At 40.9% G+C, this 19,603-nt stretch overlaps 1 protein-coding gene across 10 annotated transcripts in view; it reads left to right on the top strand.

Moving 5' to 3' along the window:
- LDB2 (LIM domain binding 2) overlaps nucleotides 1-19,603 on the top strand; it is a 380,224-nt gene that overhangs the window by 209,484 nt on the left and 151,137 nt on the right. The gene's annotated exons all lie outside the window — the stretch shown is intronic.

The following is a 19,603-nucleotide window of genomic DNA, read 5'->3' as shown; positions in this document are numbered from 1 at the left end:
TTACTGTGAATAATTTGCATTTGCAATGCTGCTCTGCCTCATGTTTATTCTTGTAGTTTCAGAGCCCAGTTCAGTACCATATACATGGTGAGCCTTCATTAACTATTTGTGGAATGAATGAATGAAAGAATGAGTAATATTTTCTCACAGAAGAGACAAAGCATTGTGGACTAAAAGTAATGCACAGCCTACGAGGTGAGAATTATGTTTTATTGGGTGGATTTTCTGAAGGCTTAAGCCCAGAAGACAGCAACTCAGATAACTCTGAGGGACTACTCCAAAGAAGTAAGGGAGGAGCCAGACTATATAGTTTTTTCAACAAAAACCAGGTAGCTGGAACACCTAAAGATGACTGTTAATTAAAGAAAACCAGGTATCTCAAGTTAATTAATTTAGCCCTTTTCTATGTATGGGAAGATGCAAGAGTCTGGGCTCATTGAAACCATTGCTTTGCTATGTACCGTAACCACCTAGAGCCAGTATCCTGCTTTTCTCCATCCTGAATCCCCTCAGGGTACACAGTTGGGGATGGCTACAGTGGCTGCTGGCCTGATGGCTGCAACGTCCTTTGTTTACTGATATGGCAGGTGACAAGTAAAACATCTTGAGATGTAAAACATCTCTAGAATCCATTATTTAAAACTGTAGGAAGTTTACCCCAGTATGACCTCAGTTGCTGAAGCATAACTTTGCCTCTCTCCTCCATAAGCTTCTCCTGTTTCAACTCTCAAGTTGAAGTTTCTAATCAGACTTAGTTGATAACATTTACATTTGTTTGGCCTCTTTCCCCTGAGGCTGAATGCTGTCCCTCACTTAGGAGGACCTCTCCCAGCTCCCAAGATGATCATAGCAAGTGTAAAAAACCATAGATCTTCCAAGTGTATGTTGGTACTTGATTGGGAAATCTTGGCAGTAGCCGGTGTGCCATTGTTTATAGCACACATGCTTGTGATGAATTTCCCCATGAGTTAAAGAGTGAAGACAGCGTGTTCTCTTTTTAAGAGCACTTGGCCAATGGAGATTAGCCCAACCATCTTTGTTTATTTGGTTGGATAACTGAAGTTGATTAAGTGCACAGATGGGTTTCACCCAATTTGGGGCAGTCCTTTCTGTAGCTTCCTTCCGAAGTTGCTTTCTACTGTGATTTTCTCAGTAGAGATGGCTTTAAGGAAGGTGAGCTCTGCAAATAGACTTTCATATTTACAACTTCAAGGCCCAGTTGTTCTTAGAACTTTCCAACCAGACACAGTCAATTCCATTAGGTTGTACAGTATACAGTGAGTGATTTAGGGAGATGAACAAATAGAAGCCATTAGCTCTCCAAACGCATCATAATTCATTTGCAACCCAGGCAAGACTGCAGTACAATAAGAAGCTACTCATTTCCCGAGCTCAGGGGGGCTTGGGTCATGTTTCAATGTTTCATTTCATCTTCACCCTGGCCCTAAGTGGATGAGTTTATTTCTCCTATAAAATAGATGAGGAAATTGAGACAGATTTAGTAATTTAACAAGAATCAGAAATCTTATAAGTGGGAGAGCCAGGATCTGAACCCAAGTCAATCAGACTTGTATGTGTTACGTCTAAAGCCTGGGGCAACCACCCAGACTCCTGCCTGGTGCTTTCCTTTGGGGCTCACAGGCTGTTTTGCGTATGTAACTGTAATGTCTGGCCAATGCAGATGTTGTCTTCAGCAGAGGCTGAATCTCTTTTATTTATTCATTTATTTATATTTTATTTATTTTCTTTAACATCTTTATTGGAGTATAATTGCTTTACAATGCTGGGTTAGTCTCTGCTGTATAACAAAGTGAATCAGCTATACATACACGTATATCTCCATATCCCCGCCCTCTTGCATCTCCCTCCCACCCTCCCTATCCTACCCCTCTAGGTGGTCACAAAGCACCGAGCTGATCTCCCTGTGCTATGCGGCTGCTTCCTACTAGCTATCTATTTTACATTTGGTAGTGTATATATGTCCATGCCACTCTCGCACTTTGTCCTAGCTTACCCTTCCCCCTGCCCGTGTCTTCAAGTCCATTCTCTATGTCTGCGTATTTATTCCATATGTGTTAGCATGCGGTATTTGTTTTTCTCTTTTGAACTTACTTCAGTCTGTACTACAGACTCTAGGTCCATCCACCTCACTACAAATAACTCAATTTCATTTCTTTGTATGGCTGAGTAATATTCCATTGTATATATGTGCCACATCTTCTTTATCCATTCATCTGTCGATGGACACTTAGGTTGCTTCTATGTGCTGGCTATTGTAAATAGTGCTGCAATGAACATTGTGGTACATGACTCCTTTTGAATTATGGTTTCCTCAGGGTATATGCCCAGTAGTGGGATTGCTGGGTCATATGGTAGTTCTATTTTTAGTTTTTTAAGGAACCTCCATACTGTTCTCCATAGTGGCTGTACCAATTTATATTCCCACCAACAGTGCAAGAGGGTTCCCTTTTTTCCACACCCTCTCCAACATTTATTGTTTGTAGATTTTTTGATGATGGCCATTCTGACTGGTGTGAGGTGATACCCCATTATAGTTCTTATTTGCATTTCTCTAATGATTAGTGATGTTGAGCATCTTTTCATGTGTTTGTTGGCAATCTGTATATCTTCTTTGGAGAAATGTCTGTTTAGGTCTTCTGCCCATTTTTGGATTGGGTTGTTTGTTTTTTTGTTATTGAGCTACATGAGCTGCCTGTATATTTTGGAGATTAACCCTTTGTCAGTTACTTCATTTGCAAATATTTTCTCCCATTCTGAGGGTTGTCTTTTCATCTTGTTTATGGTTTCCTTTGCTGTGCAAAAGCTTTTAAGCTTCATTAGGTCCCAGTTGTTTATTTTTGTTTTTATTTCCATTACTCTAGGAGGTGGGTCACAAAGGATCTTGCTGTGATTTATGTCATAGAGTGTGCTGCCTGTTTTCCTCTAAGAATTTTATAGTGTCTGGCCTTATGATCTAGTTCTTCTGGGACTGCCCTTCCCTCCATTTCACAGTTCATGAGTGGTTCTAGCTCTACCAGGGGGCCTTGGATCCTGAACTCCTGTCTCCCCCTCTGGCTTCAGGGCTCAGGGGAGCTGAAACCGAGAACCTCAGATGGGACTTGAACCCATGGGCCAGTACTTGAACCTAGCCAGAACCCAGATTGGGACTTGAACCCATGTCTTTTACTTGAGATCACACACCCGGTCTCAGGACTTAATGAAGCACAGGTTCGTTATGTCTCATGGTAGAAAGAATTCAGTGTGAGACAAAGCGATAGGTAAGACATGAATTTATTTAGAGAGAAACATACTCCACAGACAGAGTGTGGGCCATCTCAGAAGGTGAGAGGCCCTGAAATATGGCCTGGTTAGTTTTTATGGGCTGGGTAATTTTGTAAGCTAATGGGTGGGAGGATTATTCCAACTATTTCGGGGAAGGGGTGGGGATTTCCAGGAATTGGGCCACCGTCCACTTTTTTTTTTTTTTTACCACTGTATCCATTCTTTCCTGAATATTAAGTGCCAGGCACAGTGATAAAAACTGGGTACACAAAGACGAATAAGGTAAAGTTCCTACCCTCAAAGAGTTCACTCTTTAGCAAGGAAATCAAGTAAGTGAACAGACAGCTGTAACTTATTTACAAGAGTGGCTCATAAGAGTTTTTGACGTGATGATCACGTAGCTTATAGTACAAACCGGGATATTTTTTAGAGTAAAGGGCCATAGTATTAACTAATATGCCTAAAGAAATGCACACGCCAGGTCCATCACAGGCAAACCAGCTAATGAGAAAGTGTGGCCCCTTATCACCGCCCACTTTTTGACCTTTTATGGTTAGCCTCTGAACTGTCATGGTGCCTGTGGATGTGTCATTTAGATAATAATGTATTACAATGAGCATATAATGAGGATCAAGGTCCACTGGAAGTTGAATCTTTCACCGTCTTGGACCTAGTTGGTTCTAGCCAGTTTTTGTCGTGTCCTATGACTATGTCATTCTTTTAAAGGTTGTGCCCTGCCCCTTTTCCTCCTGTCTCACTCCCCCCTCGGAGATTTTACTCCCATGTTCTTACGGGAAGCAGAGAGGTGACGGTCCTGCAGTGGGTAATTTCTAGATCACTTTCTGCCCCCAATTTGTGGTCTCAGCTCCCCCACCATGTGTGAAGACAATGCCTGTGTTATATCCCCTCTGCTTGAAATACCTAAAGTGGGCTTTGTTTCTGTGACTTGACCTTGCCTAATGCAGAATCCAAAGCTAGAAATCTGATATATTGTTTTCTATTTTTAAAAACCGTATTGAAAATAACATATCAAGACTTGAAGGTATATATTAGGAGAAAAGAAAGATTGCTAGGGACAAGGAGAGAAGGCAGAGACTCTGAATTTAGGCTCCAAGATCCTGTCCCAACACTGAGCCTACAGACTTGGAATGGAGAACTTTGCATAGTATGAATACCTCATTGAAATGCAGCCCATTCTCTGTTTTGAACACAACTGAATTGAAAAAGCCCCAAACTATGTCTCCTGGGCAAATAATTCCAGATGCTGACAGAAGCAAAGCTATGTTATAATTTTTAAAAATTATTATCAGATCCCATATTATAACCAAATGCTGTAACAGTAATTATAGCTACAGAGCAAAATTCCATTCTGTGCTTTTTTAAGAAAATGGAATAAAAGGAAAAGTGAGAACCTATAATTTCGTATGCGTCCAGTGTGTGGGCAGTGTCGGCAGCTCCCGTGGCCTCTGTCACTCTCTGCATTTAAGCGGCCTTAACTCTCACATGGCCCTTGAAGTACGATGGGGTTTCCTCAATAGCACCAGTATGATGGTGCCTTCCCACCCTCCCTGCAAGTGATGGGAGAGCATCTCTCCACCTCTGCTCAGAGGAACGAGAATTTCTTTGATGTCCTCTTTTGGACCTAGAGAGAGGGTTTCTTCTTTCTCTGTAACTTCTTCAGGAGCCACTAACATGTCATCCTTACATTATCTCCCTCCTTTGTCTGCCTTTCCTCCCCTTCCTAAAAGAAACATCCATAAACCAGGTTGATCTAGCCCCTCTTCCATGGGGTCCATAGTGAGCAGACTGCAATTTGGAAACGGTCCCACATAGACTTTCAATTGTAACCCCATCAAACAAGCACGTGGGCTGCTCACGCTTGCTTTCTGTGGCCGTGGTAACATGCCTGTACTTGTCGGCTGGTCTGTCCTAGCCCACGCATGTCTCTGTATCAATGTCTAAACGGGTTCTTCTAACATAGAACTTTACAGACACAAAAAGATTAGTAAAGAGGGACTGTATCTACATCTCAGTGCAGTGTGTCTGTGTGTGTGAGTTTGTGTGTGTGTTCAGTACATAGAGAAAGCCACAGTAATATTCCACAAAAGTAGCATGTGCATTAACTCCAATCTTTTCTTACAAATTCTTACAAACTCCTTCTGGTCCCGTCTGGACCCTCTGTGGCACCAGCTTCTTCTGTTCTGCTGTTTCCATTCTGCACCCTGTCTCAGCTCACGTCCCACCTTGAATGCTGCTCGCTAAAGTCACACAGGTCATTTGTGAGCATCTGGGCTGATGTGTGAATCGCATACAGTTATCAGCTTAGAGATTATGGATTAAGAGCGCAGATTTTGTTTTTTTTTAATACATCTTTATTGGCGTATAATTGATTTACAATGTTGTGTTACTTTCTGCTGTACAACAAAGTGAATCAGCTATATGCATACATATATACCCATATCCTTTCCCTCTTGCATCTCCCTTCCACCCTCCCTATCCCACCCCTCTAGGTGGTCACAAAGCACCGAGCTGATCTCCCTGTGCTGTGCAGCTGCTTCCCACTGGCTATCTATTTTACACTTGGTAGTGTATATATGTCAATCCCACTCTCTCACTTCGTCCCAGCTTACCCTTCCCCCTCCCCATGTCCTCAAGTCCCTTCTCTACATCTGCGTCTTTATTCCTGCCCTGCCCCTAGGTTCATCAGAACCATTTTTCTTTTTTCTTTTTAGATTCCTTATATATGTGTTAGCATACAGTATTTGCCTTTCTCTTTCTGACTTACTTCACTCTGTTTGACAGACTCTAGGTCCATCCACCTCACTACAAATAACTCAATTTTGTTCCTTTTTATGGCCGAGTAATATTCCATTGTATATATGTGCCACATCTTCTTTATCCATTCATCTGTCGATGGACATTTAGGTTGTTTCCATGTCCTGGCTATTGTAAATAGTGCTGCAATGAACATTGTGGTACACGTATATTTTTGAATTGTGGTTTTCTCAGGGTATATGCCCAGTAGTAGGATTGCTGGGTCATATGGTAGTTCTATTTTTAGTTTTTTAAGGAACCTCCATACTGTTCTCCATAGTGGCTGTATCAATTTATATTCCCACCAACAGTGCAAGAGGGTTCCCTTTTCTCCACACCCTCTCCAGCATTTATTGTTTGTAGATTTTTTTGATGATGGCCATTCTGACTGGTGTGAGGTGATACCTCATTGTAGTTTCGATTTGCATTTCTCTAATGATTAGTGATGTTGAGCATCTTTTCATGTGTTTGCTGGCCATCCGTATGTCTACTTTGTAGAAATGTCTATTTAGGTCTTCCACCCATTTTTGGATTGGGTTGTTTGTTTTTTTGATATTGAGCTGCATGAGCTGCTTGTAAATTTTGGAGATTAATCCTTTGTCAGTTGCTTCATTTGCAAATATTTTCTCCCATTCTGAGTGTTGTCTTTTTGTGTTGTTTATGGTTTCTTTTGCTGTGCAAAAGCTTTTAACTTTCATTAGGTCCTATTTGTTTATTTTTGTTTTTATTTCCATTTATCTAGAAGGTGGGTCAAAGAGGATCTTGCTGTGATTTATGTCATAGAGTGTTCTGCCTATGTTTTCCTCTAAGAGTTTTATAGTGTCTTACCTTACATTTAGGTCCTTAGTCCATTTTGAGTTTATTTTTGTGTATGGTGCTAGGAAGTGTTCTAATTTCATTCTTTTACATGTGGCTGTCCAATTTTCCCAGCTCCATTTATTGAAGAGGCTGTCTCTTCTGCACTGTATATTCTTGCCTCTTTTGTCACAGATAAGGTGACCATACATGCGTGAGTTTATTTCTGGGCTTTCTATCTTGTTACATTGATCTATATTTCTGTTTTTGTGCCAGTACTATACTCTCTTGATTACTGTAGCTTTGTAGTATAGTCTGAAGTCAGGGAGCCTGATTCCCCCAGCTCTGTTTTTCTTTCTCAAGATTGTTTTGACTATTTGGGGTCTTTTGTGTTTCCACACAAATTGTAAAATTTTTTGTTCCAGTTCTGTGAAAAATGCCATTGGTAGCTTGATAGTGATTGCACTGATTCTGTAGACTGCTTTGGGTAGTATAGTCATTTTCACAATGTTGATTCTTCCAATCAAAGAACAGTATATCTCTCCATCTCTTTGTATCATCTTTAATTTCTTTCATCAGTGTCTTTTAGTTTTCTGCATACAGGTCTTTTGTGTCCTTAGGTAGGTTTATTCCTGGGTATTTTATTCTTTTTGTTGCAGTGGAAATTGGGAGTGTTTCCTTAATTTCTCTTTCTGATTTTTCTTTAGTGTATAGGAATGCAACAGATTTCTGTGCATTAATTTTATATCCTGCTATTTTACCAGATTCATTAATTAGCTCAAGTAGTTTTCTGGTGGCACTTAAGGATTTTCTATGTATAGTATCATGTCATCTGCAATCAGTGACAGTTTTACTTCTTCTTTTCCAATTTGGATTCCTTTTATTTCTTTCTCTTCTCTGATTGCCATAGCTAAAATTTCCAAAACTATGTTGAATAATAGTGGTGAGAGTGGGCAACCTTGTCTTGTTCCTGATCCTAGAGGAAGTGGCTTCAGTTTTTCACCATTGTGAACGATGTTGGCTGTGGGTTTGTCATATATGGCCTTTATTATGTTGAGGTAGGTTCCCTCTATGCCCAGTTTCTGGAGAGTTTTTATCATAAATGGATGTTGAAATTTGTTGAAAGCTTTTTCTGCATCTATTGAGATTATCGTATGGTTTTTATCCTTCAATTTGTTAGTATGGTGTATCACATTGATGGATTTGCGTATATTGAAGAATCCTTGCATCCCTGGGATAAACCCCACTTGAGCATGGTGTATGATCCTTTTAATGTGCTGTTGGATTCTGTTTGCTAGTATTTTGCTGAGGATTTTTACATCTATATTCATCAGTGATATTGGTCTGTAATTTTCTTTTTTTTTTGACATCTTTGTCTGGTTTTGGTATCAGGGTGATGGTGGCCTCATAGAATGAGTTTGGGAGTGTTCCTCCCTCTGTTATATTTTGGAAGAGTTTGAGGAGGATAGGTGTTAGCTGTTCTCTAAATGTCTGATAGAATTCGCCTGTGAAGCCATCTGGTCCTGGGCTTTTGTTTGTTGGAAGATTTTTAATCACAGTCTCAATTTCAGTGCTTGTGATTGGTCTGTTTATATTTTCTATTTCTTCCTGGTTCAGTCTCGGAAGGTTGTACTTTTCTAAGAATGTGTCCATTTCATCCAGGTTGTCCATTTTATTGGCATATACATAGTTGCTTATAGTAGTAAGATGCAGATTTTCGTAGGAGGCAAAGCCAGACTTGAATCCTAGCCCTGCTACTAAGCAAATTGTGGGCCTTGCAAAGCAAACTCTTAAGCAATCATTTCCTCATTTATTAACAATAAATTTAAAATGAGAATAATAATACCTCCTCCAAGGATACTATGGGTGAAATTAAATCAGGTATGCAGAGTGCTTAGCAAAGCTCCCATGGGAAACGCTTACTAAATGGCAACAACTGCTACTAAAACTCAGTGACAGCAAGTGGTGTGCTACACTTCAGCCAGCTGGGTGATTCCTGCAGCTCCACCATCCCGAGAGTGCTGCAGTGATGCAGGACTTCTCGGTGCTGCAGGACGACTCAGGCTGCTGCCCTGCAGAAGTGGGGGCTGCATAAGCACCTGCCCGAATTTGGTGGGATAGGAATCTCTGAATCAATACCCACTGTATTCAAAAGTCTTTTGTTTGATGGGTATTTCCTTTATCCTCTTACAGAGTTCCCACACCCAACTCCTGGGGAACTGCTCTTTTCCTCCCGGGTGAGGCCACTTCTGTATGCAGAGTGGTTCAGTTGCAGAAGCAATTAGGACTTCAGGGCCCAACAGACAGGGGAGTTCAAATCCCTGTTCTTGCACTTCCATACCTTGTAACTTGGAGTAATTCGCTTAAGTCTTTATGACTCATTTTTTTAATCTGCCTCATAAAGTCTGAGTCTGAAACTAAAATTATTATAAGAAAAACCTAGCCCAGTGCCTGCCACTTATAAGATGCTGAACAAGCATGATACTATTTCCCAGAATTTATACCTGCAGTGTGAGTTGAATTGGAGAAGGGCTCCCACTCAAGCAGTTACTCCGCCCATTTTTGTTTACGCTGAGCAAGGTTAATTCCACGCTTAACTTCCTTATCCTGAGAACTCATGAGACAGTGCTTAGAAACACATATTCTCACATTTTAACTTTTTTCCCTGATGTCCTTTTTGATCCAGGCCTGGTACAGTGCCCTGCACAAAGGAAATAACCGGGGAGAAGAGAAATTCCTTGAATAAATGAGTGAACATTAGTTGGTATGGGTGGATACATTTTCCAATAGGGTCTGCTATTGTTTGGTTTCTAAAGAAATCCAGACTTAGCTTATGTATTTCTTAAATCACTGTCTTCCTTATTCTTATTATTCTCATGATTGAAAATAGGACTCTTAACAAGAAGCACATGGTGTTACATTAATGAACTCAAATGGGTGCTTTTCTTAAGTTTATAAAGTCATAGGATCTAGATGTGTATAACAATAAAAAGTCCTCTCTCTCACCCCATATTCTACGGGTGAAAAAAAAGAAGAAGAAAATAATTTATTCTGAGGCTTTCTTTCTGAAAGCATTTGGGATGAAGGTGAAGGAGAGCAGGGAAGAAAAATAGGAGGCCAAATAAATAGAAGGTCAGGCTTCCAAAGGGTGAAAGGTGGATGAATAAGGACAAAAAAATGTGATTTGTAGCAAGATCTAGGACACGCACTAAAAACAAAAACACTAAAGTCAGAACAATAGTTATTTTATCCATGGACCATTATGGTACTGGCAACCTAAATATGAACCTATCCTTCACTGATTCATTCATTCATTCATTCAAAAACATGTAGAGTTCACCTGCAGTGTGCAAGGTTCTGTTCCAATGTCAAGAACAATCTGGTACTCCTGACTTAGATTCTGATTGTCTCCCTGCCTTATCCATTTTCTGAGAGCCCCGTGGTTTGGGGGAGCAGACTTTGATTTTCAGGTTCACCAGAAAGTTTGGTTTCAGTCACAGCTGCCTAAAGATTCTTAATTTCTCTTGAGATTCATGCCTAAGTGCAAAAGCACAATCTGTGGACTCAAACAATATTCCCCACATGCTTTGTTTTTGGTAAATTGTCTAAGCCTGTGGAGCCTCTGCCCCCGCATCAGTGAGCATGAGAATTGTAATGCCACTGCAGAGCAAGGCTGTAAAGGTACAGTAAAAAGAAAGGCCCTCAGATGCCAGCACAGTGACAGGCACGATGGAGGTAATCAACTTTCATCCTAATTCTTCATTCTGCAGCCCTCTCTTAGGATGTGGGTTATTGGCTTAGGCTGTGATAAAGGAACAGCCACAAGAAAGGGAAAAGTTGGACTGTGGTTCTCTGAGCGTCTAGTAAAGGGGTTGGGAGAATCGCCATTTATGGCTACTCCTTGGTTAGAGCTTTCTGCCCCGTGAGAACCACATCCTTGAGATCTTGTGATTAGCCTTGATCTGCCACATTTACATCTTTTTGACTTACTTTTACTTGATTTTGATGATTACTTGCTGTAGACTGCGTCTAAATTCTAAGGGGATAGGGGCAGCTTTGATGGTGATATTAGGTGAAGAAAGTTTCCTGAAATTAGTCATGGAATCCACATTTGGATTCAACTCACATTGCAACATCAAGATCTGCTTGTGGCCCCTGCCACTGAGCTTCATATACTTTATTTCACTTCATCCTGTCAGATAAGATGTGTTAGGTTCATCGAACAGTTGAGGAAGTTGAGACTTAGAGAGTTTAAGTAATTCATCCAAGATGGCCTACCTAGCAAGCCTGAGGTCTGTGCCCTCGGAGCCCAAGTCTGAAGTTTTCTCCAACACAGTTAGCTTTCCAGTCTAAAAAGAACCTGAGAGATGTAAAGGATATTTGAGGTGATCTCGCCTGACCCCCTCATTTTAGGGAAGCAGAAGCAAAGGCCTACTGAAGTTAAATGAGGCAAGCAGGATCACATCCTGCATACTGACACAACCAAAATTAGAACTTGGTCTCCTGGGTCTCACACTTTGTTCACTAGAAGCTGGTAAATATCCTACCCCTTCATCACCTGTTTACAATAGAAACATTATCTATTTTTTTATTTTATCTTTTTTTATCGAAGTATAGTTGCTGTACAATATTATATGTTACAGATGTACGATAGTGATTCACAATGTTCATAGGTTATACTCCATTTATAGTTATTATAAAATATTGGCTGTGTCCCCTGTGTTGTACAATATATCCTTGCAGCTTATTTTATACCTAATAGTTTGTACCTCTTAATCCCCTCCCCCTGTATTACTCCTCTCCCCTCCCCTCCCCCCACTTGTAACCACTAGTTTGTTCTCTATGTCTGTGAGTCTGCTGCTTTTTTGTTATATTTACTGGTTTGTTGTATTTTTTAGATACCACATATAAGTGATATCATACACTATTTGTCTTTTTCTCTCTGACTTATTTCATTTAGCATAATGCCCTCCAAGTCCATCCATGTTGCTGCAAATGGAAAAATTTCATTCTTTTTTAATAGCTGAGTAATACTCCATTGTGTATGTATATATATATAAATACACACACACACACACACACACACACACACACACGCTACATCTTCTTTATCCATTTATTTTTTCATGGACAAACATTATCTATTTTATATAGGAACTTCCAAACAAACCAGGAAAATCTAGGTCCAAAGTGAAAGAGGAAAGCAGGCCCCCTCCCAGCCAGGAGTGAGGAAGTTTTCCATTTTGGGTTTTCTGCCATCTTGTCTCTATTTTAGGGATCAGTAAACTACAGCCTAGGGGTCAGATCCAGTTTGTCGTCTTTTTTTGTAAATAAAGTTTTATTGGAACACAGCCATGTCTATTTATTTGCATCTCATCTATGGCTGCTTTCTGCTTTCCTGCTACCAAGGCAAAGTTTAGGAGCTGGGACAGAAACTATATGGCCCATAAAACCTAAAATATTTACTGTTTAGCCCTTTATGGAAAAAGTTTTCCAACCTTTGCTTAGTTAATACTTGTTGTTGGCCTAGAGGTCTGAAATTATATTTTTAATAAGTTTTTCTCAATTATAGATGATAATGTATGGTGGAGATGTTATCAAAGCCAAAGGTCCAAATGTCTTTACTGGGCACACACTTGCATTTACTCAACTTACACTTTTCTTTGCCTTAGAGAGCAAGTTTAAAACAAGGTTCAGCTACCTTAGATAATAACATGACACTTTTTCAAAGTGTTTTTTTTTCCCCACAAAACAAGAAATATAACTCTGTCAGCAGCTCAATAAACCAAAATATGATGAATGGGCAATCAAGGAATATATACATATTTTGTAGAATATTCTTGATGAGTTGAATTTTACCTGAATCCAGCCATTCTTCATGCGTTCTTTCTTATTACAGTTGGACAGAAATAACTGCGATCACATTTTCTCTTCTCACAGTCATCTGGCTTGTATTTCTGCTTGCATGCACTGAAAACAAAAAGGTACACAGAGCGAAATACACAGTACATTTCAGCTGAGTTGAGCTTGCTTTTAGTCATGAATGGTGCTGTTTTATTTGGCACACTTGTGTCACATAATTAAAACCAGATAAAGCAGAAATTAGTTGCTAACGGGGAAGTTGCCGTTGAAAATAGAAAGTTTATGTCTGTGAGGAGCACATCACATAAACTGTGAAAGATGGAGCTATTGTTCTCCAAAGGTTGACTCTTATTTTCCATAGAAGAAAGTTACTGCTGCTAAGTGGATTCCCCGCCAGGAACTAGAATTCCTTACCCCATTTCTTGCTCTTTTATATCTAGGCAAGGTCTTATGACCCGTTGTTGCCAATAGAATGTGAGAGAAGAGATGCGTGTTGTTTTCGAGTTGAATGGTTAAGAAGTGGTTTGCCTTCTTCACTGTATTTTGACCCTGGATGGAATTGATGGACTAGAGGCCCTGAGGGTGGTGGGGCCACAAGACAGTTGGGGTCCTCAGTGAGCAAGAAACACATTTCTGTTGTGCTAAACCACTGAGATTTGGGGTTTTATCTGTCATAGCCGCTAACATTAATTAATGCACTCATCCATAATTCTGCTTTTTTCTATCGTGCCACCTCCCTAATGGGAACAATTTCTGATGGCAGTGGTACTCACCCTCTTCTGAGGGGACACTTCCCCACCTTTCTGATTAATTCTATTCCTGTGTTCTTTATTAATTGGCCCTTAGAAGGGCACACTTTTAGAGCAGGGAGGAACTTCGGAGCTTGCAGTCCAACCAGTTCTTTTTACAGGTTAATTAACTGACGTTTATAAATGACATCAAGCAATTCACTCAAGGTCCCATTGCTCATCAGTGACGGAGCTAACTCTAGTGCTCAGGTGTCCTAATGCCCCCCACAATTCAGGGTTTTTTTAATATCACCATAGTGTACCTTTTTTTGTTGTTTTTTGCGGTACGCGGACCTCTCACTGTTGTGGCCTCTCCCGTTGCGGAGCACAGGCTCCGGACGCGCAGGCTCAGCGGCCATGGCTCACGGGCCCAGTCGCTCCGCAGCACGTGGGATCTTCCCAGACCAGGGCACGAACCCGTGTTCCCTGCATCGGCAGGCGGACTCTCAACCACTGCGCCACCAGGGAAGCCCCACAGTGTACCTTTTTAATCTGTGTTAGTTTATACTTGAAATTATGTTAGCTCTTGGGTATGGGGAAAACATAATATTAGTATTAAGGCAGGAAGTTGGCCTATGTGACTTCTTCCAGCTGTACAATTATCTCCAAGTGGAATTTTCCAAAACAGAAATATATTTGGAGATAAATACATTGCTGGTTTTGTAATGGATTATTTAAAGTGACACATTATTATCTCCTGGACCCCGTAAGCATTTAAGTTTACTTCTCATTTATCTCCGGAATATAGAGCTCCGAGGCTGGGTGAGTTTGTTAAGAAGAAAAAACTTGCTTAATGTAATTTATTAGAGAGATTTGTAAATAAGAAGGGACATCCACTAAGGGACATGGCCTAGAATCACAGGGTCTGCTTTTCGTAGCTCAATCATGTACCTCAAAATAAAACAAAGATGAGTTATAGTGTTCCAGGGATGTTACTGGGAGTTCAGAATAGAAATCCCAATAACAAGCATCCCATTTCCTATCTTAGTTCTGAAAAGTAGAAAAATAAAATAGAGCATTTAAGATTAGGCCGAAATATCCCCTTTCTGATTAAAAGGCCAGATTGGAGAACTTGGCATGAGATATGTTGTCCAAGTGGGCTCCTCATCCTGAGCCCCAGAACTGGGTGCAGCAAAGCCAGACTTCGGCAAACTTCCTCCTACAGAAGCTGAGTTGGCCCCTGGAAGAACAGCTGACTTCCTGAAGGAGGAAGGGTGGAGGTAAACTGAGCATGCCCAGGGTCTTAAGTTAACGGACCTGCTGTCACAGGAAAGAAACATCAGGAACAGGGAAGCAGCATTGCCAACTAACTGGTGGGTAGTCCGGAGGGGCAAGAATGAACATTTATTGAGTATCTACCAATAGTTGTTATTATTCTAAGTGCTTTACAAAATGACATTGGTTGTCCTCGTAGCCATCTTGTGTGGAGGCTCAATGGTCAGTGAGGAGACAGAGCTTCAGTTGGTCAATGAGGGAGAAGCCAGCTGGCAGAGCCTGGTCCTTCCCTTCTTTCTACAGGCATTATTGTACTCATTTCCCCATCTCTTCCTTTCATCCTCAAAGAGGTGAAATAGCCTGCTTTTTGGGGCTGGCAGAACCTAAAGTAGGATCTTTTTTTTTTTTCCTACTTACTTTTTGACTTATTTCTAAGGCTTTTCTTTTTTCCTGACAGATTAAAAAATTACAATGTGGAAACAAACTCTTTTTACTTATTCAAGACTCAAATCCCATCAGCAGTCATACACAAGTGTCTTCTCTCCATCTATGTGAAATAAACATGTTGATGAACCATGTTCAAAGTGACATTAAAACTTTTTTTAAAAGATATGAACTCGTCTGGAAAATCAGTCAGCCTGCATATTACTATAAATCTTCATTTATAAATAGGCAGCTATCTCCTATGTCTCTGGATGGTTAAACTTAATGCCACTAAAAGTAGAAAAGATTTCTCCAGTTCCTAAGTTTGCAGAACTGGAATGCACACATTTTATTAAAATGAGAAATAGAGTACATTTCAAAAATTCACGTTATCACAACGAGATTCTTATATTCACTTTTTTTTTTTTTGCTTTGTAACAAATTACAACAAAAAATGGTTTAATATAATACTCATGTATTATGCCTTGGTTTTGTAAGTCAGACATCCATATGGTTTCAACTTAGGGTCTCACAAGGCCCAAGTCAAAGTATCAGCTGGCTTAATCTCCTAGCTCGTTCACGTTGTTAGAAGAATTCAGTTCCTTGTGGTTTTAGGACTAAGGTCTCCATTTTCTGGCTCGCTGTTGACCAAGGATAGCTCTCAGCTTCTTCCTCTTCTATGACCAACCAGAGAAAATTCTCTGCTTTTAAAAGGCTCATGTGATTGGGTCAAGCCCACTTGGATACTCTCCATACCTTAGGCTGATTAATTGGTACTTCAGTTACATCTGCGACGTCTCTTGGTAGCAGCACCTAGATTACTATTATACTGAATAAGCAGGGGCCAGGATCCTGTGCTGCCATCTGATAATTCTGCCTACCAAAGTTCTATTTTCTTGTGACTTTTCATCTTAATGGTAAGTTCTCAAGTTTACTACTTGATTGAATTCTGCAAGGCTGTTTCTGCCCTTTTTTAGTTATATAATAGTCAGGGACTCTTGATTCTAAGGAGTAAGACAGGAGAATGCAGATATATTGGATTGCAAGAGGATCTTTGTTTTCATTGCATTTGTCCTTCCCCTAATTCTATATCCTCTGCCACTTGTTGAAAAAGTGGAGAGAGGCTAAGTATTCAACAATGGACAAGAGCATGGCTTTGGAGAAGGGAGGGACCAGGATTCCAATCCATGCTTCTCTACTTACTTGCTGTGCAGCACTGAGAATGCTACTTAGCCATTCTGAGCCTCACCTCCTACCTCTAAACTGGAGACAATACCTTCCCAGGTGCTCTTTGCTAGCAGCAAATAAGTCCTCAGTGCAGCCTCCCTGCATGTTGTATGGATCCTGTAAATGGTGACTATTTTAATTGGTTACACAGTAAAGTTTTAAGAAGACAAATATTGCTCCTCATTCCCAGAGGTGATTTTTAAATTAAGTTGCTAGAAGAAAAGCCAGGAGCAGATCATGTTTCCCTGCCTCCATTTCACTGAGTCTAGAGGAAGACAAAAGTTAAAATTAGCTTTGATTGAGGGAAAGGGACAAGAAAGAGATGATCAAGTAGAAAAGGGATAGTCTGTGTCCTTCCTCCCTGCACGGACCTTCCACTCTGGTCAGGATGGTTGGCAGGCATCCTGGGGAAGGTCCTTTGGCTGCCCCACCTCTGGCCCTTTATTCACATCAGCTCCTCCTTCTGGAACATTCTCATGCCCCTCTTCCCTCTTGAACTTCCTCCCCTGACCACCCACTCTCAGTGGCTGCAGAGTATAAAGGTTTGAAGCACACGGCTGAAGGCAGCCCAGGGACATTCACATCCAGCCCCTTGCAAGTCAAGTGACTGCAAACGGGTCACTTAACTTCTGTTTGCCTCATTTTCCTCATCTTTGAAATTGACATGAAAAACAATAGTATCGACCTTACAGCGTTGTTGTGAGGATTAAATGAGTTAATAAAGGTAAAAGATTAGCGCCTGGCCATAGCAAATGCCTGAGAAGCATTAGTGCTCACCATTATTAATTGTCATCATTATTATTGTCTTTTAACCTAGAAAAGTTCCCCTCCCTTCCTCCTCCTTCCTTTCCTCCCTCCTTCCCTCCTTCCTTCCCTCACTCCTTGTTATTCCCTTTCTTTACTATACGACATCACAACATCCACAATTAAAAGGATCATTCATCCACAGACACTCCACTAAAATCGTTTTATTTTTTGCATTGTTTTTCAGTTCTTGACCATATGAATGTGAGACCATATGAGATATGGAAAATGGAAAGTTTAAAAAAAAATCACCTGGGGGGCTTCCCTGGTGGCGCAGTGGTTGAGAGTCCGCCTGCCGATGCAGGGGACAAGGGTTCGTGCCCTGGTCCGGGAAGATCCCACATGCTGCGGAGCGGCTGGGCCCGTGAGCCATGGCCGCTGAGCCTGCGCGTCCGGAGCCTGTGCTCCGCAGCGGGAGAGGCCACAACAGTGAGAGGCCCGCGTACCGCTAAAGAAAAAAAAAAAATCACCTTAGTACCATTTATATTATTGTAAGACATTGAAAAGATGCAATTTTTTACTTCATATCTTTTCAATTTTCTTAATTTGTGTGTGTGTGTGTGTGTGTGTGTGTGTGTGTGTGTTACCTCCACAACCTGGTGATAAGCTCAGAGACTATATTTTATATTTCTTGGGTTTCCTGCCACTGAGATTTGGTAAAGTCTAATAAACAGCATGCTACATCCCTACACTTGTTTGACAATAAAAGAGAACTCAAGCAGATAGAAATCAAAAATCATCTTTACAAAGATAGAGGCTAGATTAGAAAATGGGTGCTTGAATCAAGTAGACTTTCCTCTGTGGGACCCCAGAGAGGACATATTTACCCGTCCCACGTGGGCAATGCTAATGTTCCCTAATCCTTGCATCCATCTCCCTTCCAGGCCCTGCCCTGAAAGCCATACGGTGCAGAGGAGCAGGGAATGGGTCCTTTCTGCAGGTCTCTTCCATAAAGGAGAGGTTGAGGCCAAGCTGGATTTTCTCAATAACTCCTGCAGAATTTACCAAATAGCTTATTCCACATTTCCTGAGATAAAGTGGGAAGGGGCCCAAGAGAGACCCAGGGCGTTACTCCAGTGAGGCTCACTCCACTTGAAAACCTGAAGCCCAGGATTAGGTACCCCCCTGCACCCCTGAAACCCCACCACTACCCAGCATTACACGTCATACACCATATATTTGGGATACATCAATTGGACACTTGATGACCAAGAGGGAGTAAGGATACCCCCAGGTCAATAACATGTTCAGTTTGTTGTATGTCAATTACACTTCAGTACAGCTGTTAAAAAAGGAAAGAATTTACCAACAGGCCTAGTGCAAAATAATTGCTCAACAAATGTTAACTCTTGAGTTGACCTTTACTGTATTCCTGTGGAGAAGATAAATGCCACAAAGGTTCATCCTTAACTACACCCCATAGAACTATAGAATCTACAGAATCGAGATGTACTCCCTGGACCCCTTGTGTCATTGTTTGGCAGGCTTGGCCATCCTGCCTGGGGACTTCTGATTTGGGGCTGAGCTCTGAAATCACTGTTTGCTTTCTCTATCCACTGCTGGTCCAGATACAATGTTCCATCTCTCCTGCATGGAAGTTCCCAGAGCCTCTCATAATTGTTTCAGATGCTGTGAGGGAACAACTGTCTATACCTTTGAGGCATTTCCCAGACCCCTCACTGCAAATTTTACAGAGATCCACGTTCTAATTCACACAGTCTCAAATGTACACACCAAGCATGGTAAAAATATGTCCAGCTATTTCCCAGTGTTTCTATAATAGAATACAAAACAGAAATGTAATATTATTTATTAAATTATTTACGTGGGTCGTATGAAATTCGTGCACATGTTCTGGTTGGCTGGACGTTTTCAGTTTCTCTCCATTTTCCTGGCATCCCATCTGGTTTTGCATTTGTCAGAACAAAAGCCTTTCAGTTTGGATAATAAACTATATGAGCACCCTAATTATATGGAACAAGATATTTGATCTAAAAACAAAACATGTTGTGGAGCTATATGGAATCAACTAGAACCTCAGATTAGTCAATTCTTAGATTCTTTCCCAAGGAGGGGTCTTGTCTAATAGGGACCAGCATCACCGTGCTGCGAAACTGAAGCTCTGAATTTGGGGCATGTGGATTGCAATCCTGTTCTCTCCCCAGCGAGTGTCACTCAGCTTTGTTCACTTTTCCTGCCCACTCCAGGCATCCCTCCTGCCATCTATTCTTTGCGATTCTTATGCACACACTTCAGTGCTTTTCTCCATTTTGTTTGATTAATTGTGAATAATGTTTAATTTGTTAACATATTTTATGCACATATGCTTATTTGTTTCGATTTAGTTGGGTGAGCTCAGAAGACCCTTCACAGCATGGAAAGAAGTTCAATTC

This window comes from Pseudorca crassidens, chromosome 4 (assembly GCF_039906515.1).
Source record: "Pseudorca crassidens isolate mPseCra1 chromosome 4, mPseCra1.hap1, whole genome shotgun sequence".
Classification (NCBI taxonomy): domain Eukaryota; kingdom Metazoa; phylum Chordata; class Mammalia; order Artiodactyla; family Delphinidae; genus Pseudorca; species Pseudorca crassidens.
Note: the sequence above shows the minus strand (reverse complement) of the source record. Positions and strands in the feature narration are given on the sequence as shown.